The following is an 11,938-nucleotide window of genomic DNA, read 5'->3' as shown; positions in this document are numbered from 1 at the left end:
ATGGTTATCGACCGGAAAAAGGTGGAGTGCAATCTCCGGGTCGGGGAGGAGATCTTGTCCCAAGCGGAGGAGTTCAAGTATCTCGGGGTCTTGTTCACGAGTGAGGGAAGGATGGAGCGCGAGATCGACAGGCGGATCGGTGCGGCGTCCGCAGTGATGCGGGCTCTGCATCGGTCCGTTGTGGTGAAGAAAGAGCTGAGTCGAAAGGCGAAGCTCTCTATTTACCAGTCGATCTACGTTCCTACCCTCACCTATGGTCACGAACTGTGGGTAGTGACCGAAAGAACGAGATCGCGAATACAAGCGGCCAAAATGAGTTTTCTCCGCAGGGTGTCCGGGCTCTCCCTTAGAGATAGGGTGAGAAGCTCGGTCATCCGGGAGGGGCTCAGAGTAGAACCGCTGCTCCTCCGCGTCGAGAGGGGCCAGTTGAGGTGGCTCGGGCATCTGATAAGGATGCCTCCTGGACGCCTCCCTGGTGAGGTGTTCTGGGCACGTCCCACTGGGAAGACGCCCCGGGGAAGACCCAGGACACGTTGGAGGGACTATGTCTCATGGCTGGCCTGGGAACGCCTCGGGGTCCCCCAGGAAGAGCTGGTGGAAGTGGCCGGGGAGAGGAAAGTCTGGGCCTCCCTGCTTAGGTTGCTGCCCCTGCGACCCGACCCCCGGACAAGCGGAAGATGATGGATGGATGGATGGTTTCAAACACATCATTTGTTAATTTCAGATTATACTCTGACATTAGGTTCACACAGACATTGAACACATCTTCATCACACGGGAAGTCATTGAACACACACTCTTCGAGGCAGACTTGAACCTTCTCTGTGTCTACATGGTGTAAACAGGGAGTCCGACAGTACCACACGAAGATAAAACATATAAATTGTTTTATTGTCAACATCCATTGTTGCTCACTTCCCCGCTGTGTTGTGATTTTTGCATTTATGTTGACATTTGTGTTTTGGCTTTTTGCAAAGCGTTGACACGTCTCGGCCACCGTATTTTACGTCCAGAAAACCAGAGCCATAGAAAAAGTATTTTTCTATGGCTCTGCAGAAAACAAATCTCTCAAATAAAACATGCCAATCACCAAAATTTGTATTCACAAACTTAGTATCGACTTAGTATCTCATAATTATGACTTAGTATCTCATAATTATGACTTAGTATCTGATCATTTCGACTTAGTATCTCATAATTATGACTTAGTATCTCATAATTATGACTTAGTATCTCATAATTTCGATTTAGTATCTCATAATTTCGACTTAGTATCTCATAATTATGACTTAGTATCTCATAATTATGACTTAATTTGTTTTTTTGTTTTTTTACTGGCGGAAATGGGCTTCCATAGTTTTAAGTTAATCACACCACAGAAGAATGTTTTGTTACCCATCCAAATTCGAATGGAAAAAAACACAAGTATGTTAAATTGGGCTTTGAAATCGTGAGAAAATTATCAGTCTTCTTGAGCCGAGTGCACCAGCTGGGCGTACGCCTGGGTGTAACGCTACGTCCGACGTAGAACTGAAAGTTCCCAGCTAACAAAATGACGTCCCCAGGACGTCCCCGAATGTTATCAGGACGTCGCAGGGGAACGTCCCCATGACGTCTTTTTGTAGGGTCCCCTGAAAGTCCCGGGGACGTTGCAGACAAACGTCCCCGGGACGTCCATGTAACGTCCTCATAACATTAAGGGGACGTTCAGGGGACGTTTGTCTGCGACGTCAAGGGGACGTTCCCTTGCGACGTCCTGATAACTTTCGCATACCAAATGCTGAATCAATTTCTGAACCTTAATTTATAGTCTCATTTATGCATATAATGGATATGTATTGTATACAAAGTATACAATGCATATTAGCCTATAGTGCAAAACTAAACTGAATGTGTTCACTTAAACTCAAAAATGTAATTTAACTTCTTTATTTAAAAAAATCAACTTGTATAACAGGCTGTATTGTAACTTATTATGTGTATGCTTATAGAAGAAAAAACACGATTTACAGTATAAACAAACACTTTATTCAAATGCATATATATATATATATTTAATTGTGTCAACCCCTCCTGTGTCAACCCCTCCTCATCCTCTCCCTCCTCTTCCTCCTCGTCCTCCACCAGTACGTCCGGAATCAACACCTGCAACATGAATTAGCTACAGTTAGACAGCAGATCAAATGCAAAGAACATTAAGTGGAAGTGTATTGTATCCATATGCTCCTGGAGTTATTTTTAGGACCGTAAAAAGTGAAACGGAAAGCTTCCCTGACCTTCAGTATCCATATATTTACAACCATCTAGCTAGTGCTAATCAACTTTCCTTCATCTACTCATCGTGAACATTTGTCCGACGTAGCAACGTAGCATGTCATTATGATACTTTTCTTGCAAAACGTCTTGGTTTATTGTAGCTATAGTCTAGAGCTAACTGTCCAAAAGTAGCTTGCTATTCTACAGTAGAGCTAACGCTACTTGACTAGCTAGAGCTGTGGCCTTCACCTGTCCAAAAGTAGCTTCAGCTGTTTTGTATTTTCTGTATCCTTAAAGAGACGACACCACTAGTGTGTAGGCATCCGATTTAGAGCTTGTCCGACGTAGCAAGAGTAAGTAGAGATCATGCGCGTCTGAGTCCGTAACCAGGACAACAATGACGCTAAGTGGCAATGACAGCCAACTGTCATTATGATAGCTACTTTTCTTGCAAAACGTCTTGGTTCATTGTACAGTAGCTCTAGTCTAACTGTCCAAAAGTAGCTTGCTACTCTAGAGCTACTTGACTAGCTAGAGCTGTAGCCTTCACCTGTCCAAAAGTAGCTTCAGCTGTTTTGTATTTTCTGTATCCTTAAAGAGACGACACCACTAGTGTGTAGGCATCCGATTTAGAGCTAGCTAGTGCTATCAATAAGATTGTTAGCTACAGTACAGTACTGTACTGTACAAATTAAGACGATACAGTACTGTACGACGTCTCAATTTAGCCGAATTAGAAAACCAGTGCCAACTCAAATTGGCTAGAAATTAATATACATTTATGTTCGATATGGCTATTTCACGTTGGATAAACATACAAATACATACTGTAGATAGCAGAGCTAAAGTTTGTATTAAAACATATTTACCTCAAATTCTGTCCTTCGGGTGGCCCACCTTCACAGGAGTGCGCTAAATTACTCTAAACTAGCCAACTACACAAAAAACACTATTAAAAACACAATAACAAAGAACTATACTATCAACACTAAAACTTCAGTTGAAGATATATTTACACGAATTGATTATCACACGGTATTATAGCTATAAATGAAGGATGCGGGATCAAAAAGTTTTGCTGTCTCTCAACGACTTCTTCACTCAACAACAGTGTTCACGTCACGAGCGGTGACGTCCGCGAGAGATGTGTTGTAATAGGCTATATGGAACATTTCTAGAGACGCAGCTGGTGCTTGGATAGGCTGGATCCAGCTTAGATGTTGTTTCAGTGATGGTACATCACCAAATTATTTATTACTAATGATATACTTCGCTCAAATGCAAGTTATTGGTACCATACATAAACAATTGATTTAATACTGTACAGTTTCCACAGTGACAGTAGGCTATAGCTCGAGCAAGTCACATCACAGAATGACACACAAACGAAAATATCCGTTCGGTATTTAGATGGTTAGGTTATGACCAACGAATGACGTTCTGGAACCCCCCGAAAGTTTTAAACATAATGTCATATCATAACCAACCAGGGACGTTCCTGGAACGTCCCGAATGTCCCCGAAATTTTTTAACATAATGTCGTATCATAACCAACCAGGGACGTTCCTGGAACGTCACGAATGTCCCCCGAAAGTTTTTAACATAATGTCATATCATAACCAACCACGGACGTTCCTGGAACGTCCCCTGAAAGTTTAATAATAAATGTCTATAACTGACTAAATTGTGACCTTTTTAGGAACTTTAATAACGTCCTAAGGACGTCCTACGGATAACGTCACGGTATAACCTATAGGGGACCAAATAGGAACGTCACCGAACGTCCCCAGGACGTCCCTTGTTAGCTGGGTAGTTGTTTACTCAGAATAGAAGCGTGCTCACGTGGAAATTTTATAATATCAACACAAACAGAAACAATCAGCTTGGAAATCAATCACCAATAAAATTAACAGTGGATTTGTGCGAAGACGGACGAATCTTTCTCGCCTTAATGCCCTTTCCATATGTTGCCTATAAACAAGATGCCCTGCATGTGCGATCAAACTGTTGTACATTATTATAATTAGGCTACCATGGATATTCCGATTTTCCAATTTACGCCTGCTCCCCACTAGGCGTAAAATGTACACCCAGGTGTAGCACATAAAGGGCTTAAGTCTAACTGGTGCACTAGTCGTAACTTTAAGTTAGTATAAGTTTTCTAATTTCTCTATCAGTAAAATATATTTTTCGTTTGTTTTTTTAATCCATGGCTTGTTTTGAAGGGAAATAGAGTGCGCTTTGGATAGGCTTAAATGTGTTGCTTGGCAACGATCAACGCTTTCGTATTTTCACAAGGACGCGCATCTTAAAACCAGGCGTAGCTACGACCGTGTTCTGTCAAGCTTGGTGCACTTGGTGTAAATTCAAATCACAAAGTCGGATGTAGCTAAGACCGATGTAGGAGTTAAGAACAATTATTTTACGCCCAGCTGGTGCACTCCGCTGAGACTGGGGGGGGGGGGGGGGCGTGTCGCCTGAAAGAGCTGAATCTCCGCCCCCTCGAATTTATGGAATTTTGCAAAAACAGCAACACTAGCTAAATCAATTGCAGATATCAGAACAGACCTGTATACCTGCAGTCTTTGAGTGTTTTATGTATTAATTACTTTGTCTTTGCATCGTACCATCTGAGTAACAGAATGCAACCGTCAGTGATCTGAGGTAGGCTAGATAGGTAGATGTGACTTAGATCGGTCGGGTTTTGGCTCCGCCTACAAAACCTGAGCTGAAAACGGAAGAGAAAATGTTCAACGGTCTAACTCCACATTTCAGTGCCATAACGTTTTTGCGCTTTGCATATGCTTTCTAGTGATGGGAAGTTCGGATCATTTTACTGATTCGGTTCTTTGAAACTCATTCAGCAAAATGAACGAAACAAATCCTTTCTGTTTCCTCTTCTGAGCCTATGCAGGTCACGTGGAAAATGATCCAAAGATCCGTATCCGAAGACCCAGTCAAAATGAACGAATCCTTTCTGTTTTTGCTAGCTACCAGTACTAAGCCTATGCAGGTCACGTGAAAAACGATCCAAAGATCCGTATCCAAAGAACCAGTCAAAATGAACGAATCGTTTCTGTTTTTGCTAGCTACCAGTACTGAGCCTATGCAGGTCACATGAAAAACGTTCCAAAGACTCGTAACCGGCAGATGAACGAATCATTCACCTTCCAACTATGTCTTCGGATCAATGTTTCGTTCTTCTGACAACCGGGTCTTCGGATCAATGATTCGTTCATCTGCCGGGTATGAGTCTTTGGATCATTTTTCACGTGACCTGCATAGGCTCAGTACTGGTAACAAGAGGAAACAGAAACGATTCGTTCATTTTAAGTTTTACAATCAATCAATGCTTTGCAGTGGCCCGATCGGGACAGTGAGTTGCAAGTTTAACTGTCCCGAGTTACTTTTTACTGGCCCCGGGCCATCGTTATGGTCGAGCCCTGCTGTTGTACCTACCAAGACTATGGACAGCAAAAATACTAGTCCGGCGGTGTAGCCAAATTTCTTGCAGCAACTGAATGGTGCGATTCTCCGAGTCCTAGTGAGGATATTGTTTTAGCCGTCATCTCAGTTTGCAACCGGCTAACTTACATTTACTAGTCTAGCCAGCGACAAATGTTAACTATACAGAAGAACCCCACCGTACTGTACTAAAAACAATTTGTTTTAAGGAGTTTTTATTTGCACCTGGATGCTTTTTTGTTTACCATAGCTCTAAGTAGAGCTAACGACTGGCTGTTCGTTCGTGAAGGCGCCAAAAGTGGATGATGATACAAATAGAAAAGGTAGTCTACAGTACTTTACCCTTGTGCTGCCTTCGGGTCACATGACCCAAAGGTTCATAACGAACCACCGTTGTGTTTACCCAAATTTGTTTTTTTATGCAGTAAAGTTGTCGCAATACGACGGTGGGTCACAATGACTGATGGGTCAGAATGACCCGAAGATAACACAAGGGTTAAACAGAAAATAAAACCGTTTATAACAACGTTATGTTTTCTCTGTGTTTGTATAATTCCATTTAAATAGTTGAATGTGCTTCTATGTTTGCTATACAGCTTGTTCAGGTAGGCTAATGCTAGCTAGGCATTGAGGCGTTGAATGATCAACACAACATGTTGGGTTAAAGATCCTGTAAAGTGGAATTAAAAACGAGTTTCAAGTTCACCACACCACATAATAATGTGTTATTAACTACCCATCCAAATTTGAATGGAAAAAAAACACCGACAAGTAGGCCTATGTTAAATTAGGCTTTGAAATCTTAAGAAAATCAGCAGTCTTCTCTGTTCGAGACTGGGTGGGTGGGGGGGGCGTGTCGCCTGAAGGAGCTGAAGCTCGGCCCCCTCGCTGGAAGGCCCCACCTCTCTCAAGTAAGCTACCTATGACCCAGATAATGGACGCTACGTCAAGCTGAACAAAACAGTATGGAATTATAATTTATTTGTTCAATGAATGAAACATACAGATGCATATAAATGAAATTCCCTGAGCTGTAACACAGAAGTACAAATTGACACCAGAGACAGTGAGCTCTCCAACTACTTCTAGCACATTAGCTACCATTTCACCAAAATACCATCATTCTACACCGAGTAGCCTAATATCAAGTTAGCGGTTTGCGCAAACTCATAGCAGAGATACCTCTGGAAAAGTTGAACTGCTGGCGGCGGTGGATGGTCCAGGTGCGACCTGAGGATGAACGGCCGGGGGCGCGATGCTCGGTACGGCTCCGCGCTGCAAGACAAGCCGTGTGTGGGTGAACCCCGTCTGTCTCTGGTCCATGTTAAAACTGTAAAGAATATATTGCGCTTATTAAAGTTTTGCATTGTGCTTATTAAAGTTCTGTCTTATGAAGTGTGCTGAGGCTTAAACATTGTAAACATTGTGTCTCACACAGGGTGTGGGAAGCAGGCTGTACTTTGTGTCTTAATCTCTCCATTTCAGAAGCAACCTTGAAACCGTGCTGAGACGGCACCCGATGAGGTGGGACGCGTAGGCAAGAACAACTCCCTGCTGCACAGGAGAACAAGCTCAATCCTCTTCTTGTGTTTTTGTTTTACTGCACTGTATAATATAGGCTGGGGCAGGGGCAGACACCCTGTGTGAGCCAGTTGGACTTTGTGAACCAACCCAAACTCTGTTGCGGGTAGGAAAAACGTAGACAACCCCAGATCTCTGTACTTGTTGATTTCCAACTGCTGCATTAAAGCTGATATTATCGGACCTAGATAATAGGTAGATAGGTCGAAATGACATAGATAGGTAGTTTTTTGGCTCCGCCCATTAAAACCTGATCTGAAAACGGAGAAACTGTTCTTCGGTCTAACTCCACATTTCAAGTTTTAGCGCTTTGCACATGCTTTCAGGAACTCATTTCACACAAATATAATGTACTTAGAAGCAAAACATGGAATTTACTTTACAGGATCATTAAAGCTATGGCTGAACAAGGATCGCCTCCTGATGGTGTGCCTTCGACAGTAAGTAAAAATCGCTTGAAAATGTCTTATTCGCTTAACAGCGAGATAGCAAGCCAGCTAGCTAGCTAATAATGTGTAACTTTGCTAAGAGAAGTGATTGTAATTGCTCATAAAAACATTACCTTACTACTTTGGTTCTTGTTAATTAGCTAGCTACTGTTAGCTGTACCAAACATTAACAATGGAGCTAGCTAACTCACTAGCTTTCGACAGTGACATGATAGGCGGCAGTGTTGTTCGATCGATTTGGCTTAGGCAGTAAAGGGTTAAAATAAATATTGAAGTCACTCATTGTTGTAAATAGCACTACAAGTTAGCTTATTAAAGTCTTTGAATTTGAAAATGTCAACACCTCTTACTAGAAATTTAAGAAGTAAAGATTGGATGACTTCCAAATATGTTAACTTAGAAGTGCTGAAAAGGTGGGTTAAGTCGTTTTAAATAGGCATGTTAACTTTGGAGTTAAATTCCAGTTTGCAGTAGGGCTGTCAATGAATATTCTATATTCGAATATATATTCGAATAGTGGTTAAAAACAGAAATTCGAAAGTGAAAATTAATATTCGAATGTAAAAAAAAAGTTACAAAAATAAAAATAAAACACAACCGCGGCAGCAGCGGCGTGTCTGTCTGCTTTGCGGGTGGGCGCGCGCCTCAGCGTCACTGCTGACAGTTGACTTGAGTGGAAGATGGCAGAAAGTGCAGAACCCAGCTTGACCGCAGCAGAGAAAGTGATTGTAACCCCCAAAAATCTAAAGAGTGATGTCTGGAAATATTTCGGATTTTGGTCAGTTGATGGTAAACTTGTTGAGCCTACAGCTAAAGTAGTGTGTAAGCTAGAGTTAGCTTACCATTCAACAACTAGAAACTTGAGGCTACATCTCCATGTTTACCACAGCATTTTTGACAGCCCTAGTTTGCAGCCCTGTTTTTAGGGTTAGATTACACTGAAAAGATAATGATTCCATTTCCATATCTCCTCGTAACAACATTTTGAATGGAAATTTGTACCATATTTTAAATAACAGAAAATGGAGGACACCATGGCTCAGGCTTTGTTGACTGCTATAACTAGGGCAGCCAATACTCCTTCAAGCTTTCCTCCATCTCTTCAACCCGGCATCCTCCCCAACTGTACAACTACCTGCCAGACCCCCACCATCACTTCCAGTGTTAACCAGTCATTAAAGAGGTAAGACTGAAGATGGCAAACATTAGACAATATGGCCATCCAGTGGGAAACAATTACATTTCTGTTATGAATAAAAATTTCAATTTTTCCAGAGTTCCATTATTCTTGTAAATGCTATCTTGTTTGTCTCCTTTTGTAGGCAGTTTCCAAATATGTTTCTTTCTAAAACAGACAAGAGAGGAAAAGGACGGTTTTCTAGCTTGGCCCGGTCTGTTCCTGTCAAGAACATTGACTTCTTAATAAATGTTATGGCAGGACCCATCAATCGGACCCCCACAGGTTCTAAGGAGCTCGAGTTAGCCCAGACAGGGCTAGGTAAAAGAGTGGTGTCAGTGCCAGAGGACAGCAAACATAAAGAGGTCTTAATTGATGTTATATGTTGCTATGAAATGATAATGACATTTACGTAGGCCTTATTTTATATATTATGGATTTCACTGCCCTTTGTCTTCATACCGACAATTTTATTTTATGATTTGGAGGCAGTGGCCAAAGGAAACTTTCTATCGTCCCCATGGACACAGAAGGCTACTCTGTCCGGCAGCTTTGCGCTGCATCAAACAATGGGAAAACATTTCTGTTTTTGGTTCCCCTGCAAGAGGAGTCGGACACAGAGCCACTTCCCTACAATGCAGCAGAATTTGCAAGGATGCCACAGGTGCCTTGCCTCACTTGCAATACAACCATGCCCCTGCAAATGTTGGCACTTCATGCAGAGAACTGCCAACCAACAACAGAGGTGAGTTGTGTGATCTCTGATTGGATGTCATGTTGATAAGATGTTTCAATGTCAATTGCAGTCACAATGTCAATTGGGCACAATTGACATTGTGACCATCTTTGATCATCTGTGTTAATTGATCTTTAAACTGTATTCCGTATTATGTGCACTATTTAAACTATTACATTGTGTAACATTGTGTAACATGGCTCAACAACATTGCTAACAGGAGCAGAGTAATGTGGTGGTCATAGAGGAGGAGAATGATGCCATTGGCACTTCAGAGGAGCAAGGGGTAACTGTTGCCAAATTTGACCTACTTGAAACAAACTATGGAAAATGGCGATTAATGTACTTTGTTATAAATCTTAATTTTTTTATACTTGTTGTCATCAGTGTTTTCTGTTGTAGGTGATGTTGAATATATGGTTTCCTATTTGTCAATATTGTCATCTGTACAGGTGTGCCCTATATGCCAACAAGTATTTCCTACTTCAGTGTACCCTCTTCATGGCAGTGTTTGTGTAGAAAGGTAAAACAACTTGTTCATTTTAATGCAGTATCACTTATTTTCCAGCTATAGCATAGGAAGTGTACAAACAGAAATGGCACAGAAAACAATTGTGCTTGGTGAATAAAATGTGTTTTAAAGGTTTAAGGTTGTGAAATGATTGTAAGAGTATGGTAAGCAGTGTATGTTAACGAAAGAGGATCCAAGCTATTGTACACAATTACGGTGGTATTGACATTTACATTTATGCATTAAGCAGGCGCTTTTATCCAAAGCGACTTCCAAGAGAGAGCTTTACAAAAGAGCATAGGTCACTGATCATAACAACGAGAACATTGCGAGCAGCCAAAACATGAAGCATACATTGTGGAAAACCAAATAAGTGCCAAAGGGAAGAACCATAAGAGCATGCAGTTAAACAAGTTACAATTGAACAACATGAAACTCCCCACAAGAGTGCAAGAGTGTACCTGTAGAAAAAACAATCAACAGTAAAAATATTTCACAGCGAGTACAAAAATTTGAAACCGTTACAACTAACCAACAAGAGCAACAAGTCTCTCTCTCTGGAGGAAACTAACATCAGGTCCAGCCAAGCATTCCTAAGGAACAAGTGCGTCTTGAGCCTTTTCTTGAAGGTGGGGAGACAGTCAGTGTCCCTGATGGAGGTGGGGAGTTGATTCCACCATTGGGGGGCCAGACAGGAGAAGAGCTTGTGTTGGGACTGGGCGCTCTTGAGTGGTGGGACCACCAGACGGTTGTCAGAAGAAGACCGTAGGTGGCGGGGGGGGGGGGGGGGTGTAAGGCTGGAGGAGAGACTTGATGTAGTCGGGTGCAGTCCCGTTCACCGCTCGGAAGGTCAGTACCAGAGTCTTGAATCTGATACGGGCCGTGATGGGAAGCCAGTGGAGGGAGATGAGGAGCGGGGTAACATGGGAGCGTCTGGGTAGATTGAAGACCAGACGGGCCGCCGCGTTCTGAATCCTCTGGAGAGGGCGGGTTGCGCATGCTGGGAGACCGGCGAGCAGCGAGTTGCAGTAGTCCAACTTTGAGAGGACAAGTGCTTGGACTAGCAGCTGGGTGGAATGCTCAGACAGGTATCTCCTGATCTTCCGGATGTTGTAGAGGGTGAATCTACACGACTGGGAGACCGCAGCAATGTGGGCTGTGAGGGAGAGCTCGTCATCCATGGTCACCCCAAGGTTCCTGGCAGAGGATGAAGGGGTCACCGTCGCCGATCCCAGGGTGATTGAGAGATCGTGGGTGATTGATGGTTTGGCTGGGATGATGAGGAGTTCTGTTTTGGCGAGGTTCAGCTGGAGGTGGTGCTCGGTCATTCAGGCGGAGATGTCTGCGAGGCAGGCGGAGATCCTAGCTGAGATCCCCGGATCAGTCGGGGTGAACGACAGGTACAGCTGCGTGTCGTCAGCATAGCAGTGGTAGGAGAAGCCATGGGAGGTGATGATTGGTCCAAGCGAGGTGGTGTAGAGGGAGAAGAGGAGGGGTCCAAGGACGGATCCCTGTGGGACACCAGTGGAGAGCTGGCGGGGGCCTGACACTTTGCCTCCCCAGGAGACCTGGTAGGATCTTCCCGACAGGTAGGATGAGATCCACTGAAGTGCAGTGCCAGTGATGCCCATCTCAGAAAGTCTGGCCAGCAGGATTTGATGGTTAACCATGTCAAACGCTGCAGAAAGGTCCAGCAGAATGATGACGGATGACCTCGAAGCCGCTCTGGCAGACTGGAGGGCCGTGGTGACTGACAGGAGGGC

At 43.3% G+C, this 11,938-nt stretch overlaps 1 long non-coding RNA gene across 1 annotated transcript; it reads right to left on the bottom strand.

Moving 5' to 3' along the window:
• Positions 1–2,083: 2,083 nt before the first annotated feature.
• Positions 2,084–3,462, bottom strand: LOC136940379 (uncharacterized). Its single transcript, XR_010876387.1, has 3 exons — positions 3,273–3,462; positions 3,126–3,191; positions 2,084–2,145 (listed from the first exon to the last, which is right to left on the bottom strand). It is a non-coding gene; the product is annotated as an uncharacterized lncRNA (long non-coding RNA).
• Positions 3,463–11,938: the final 8,476 nt, after the last annotated feature.

The sequence above is a fragment of the Osmerus mordax genome, chromosome 3 (genome assembly GCF_038355195.1).
Source record: "Osmerus mordax isolate fOsmMor3 chromosome 3, fOsmMor3.pri, whole genome shotgun sequence".
Lineage (NCBI taxonomy): Eukaryota > Metazoa > Chordata > Actinopteri > Osmeriformes > Osmeridae > Osmerus > Osmerus mordax.
This window is presented reverse-complemented; position numbering and strand designations above follow the sequence as displayed.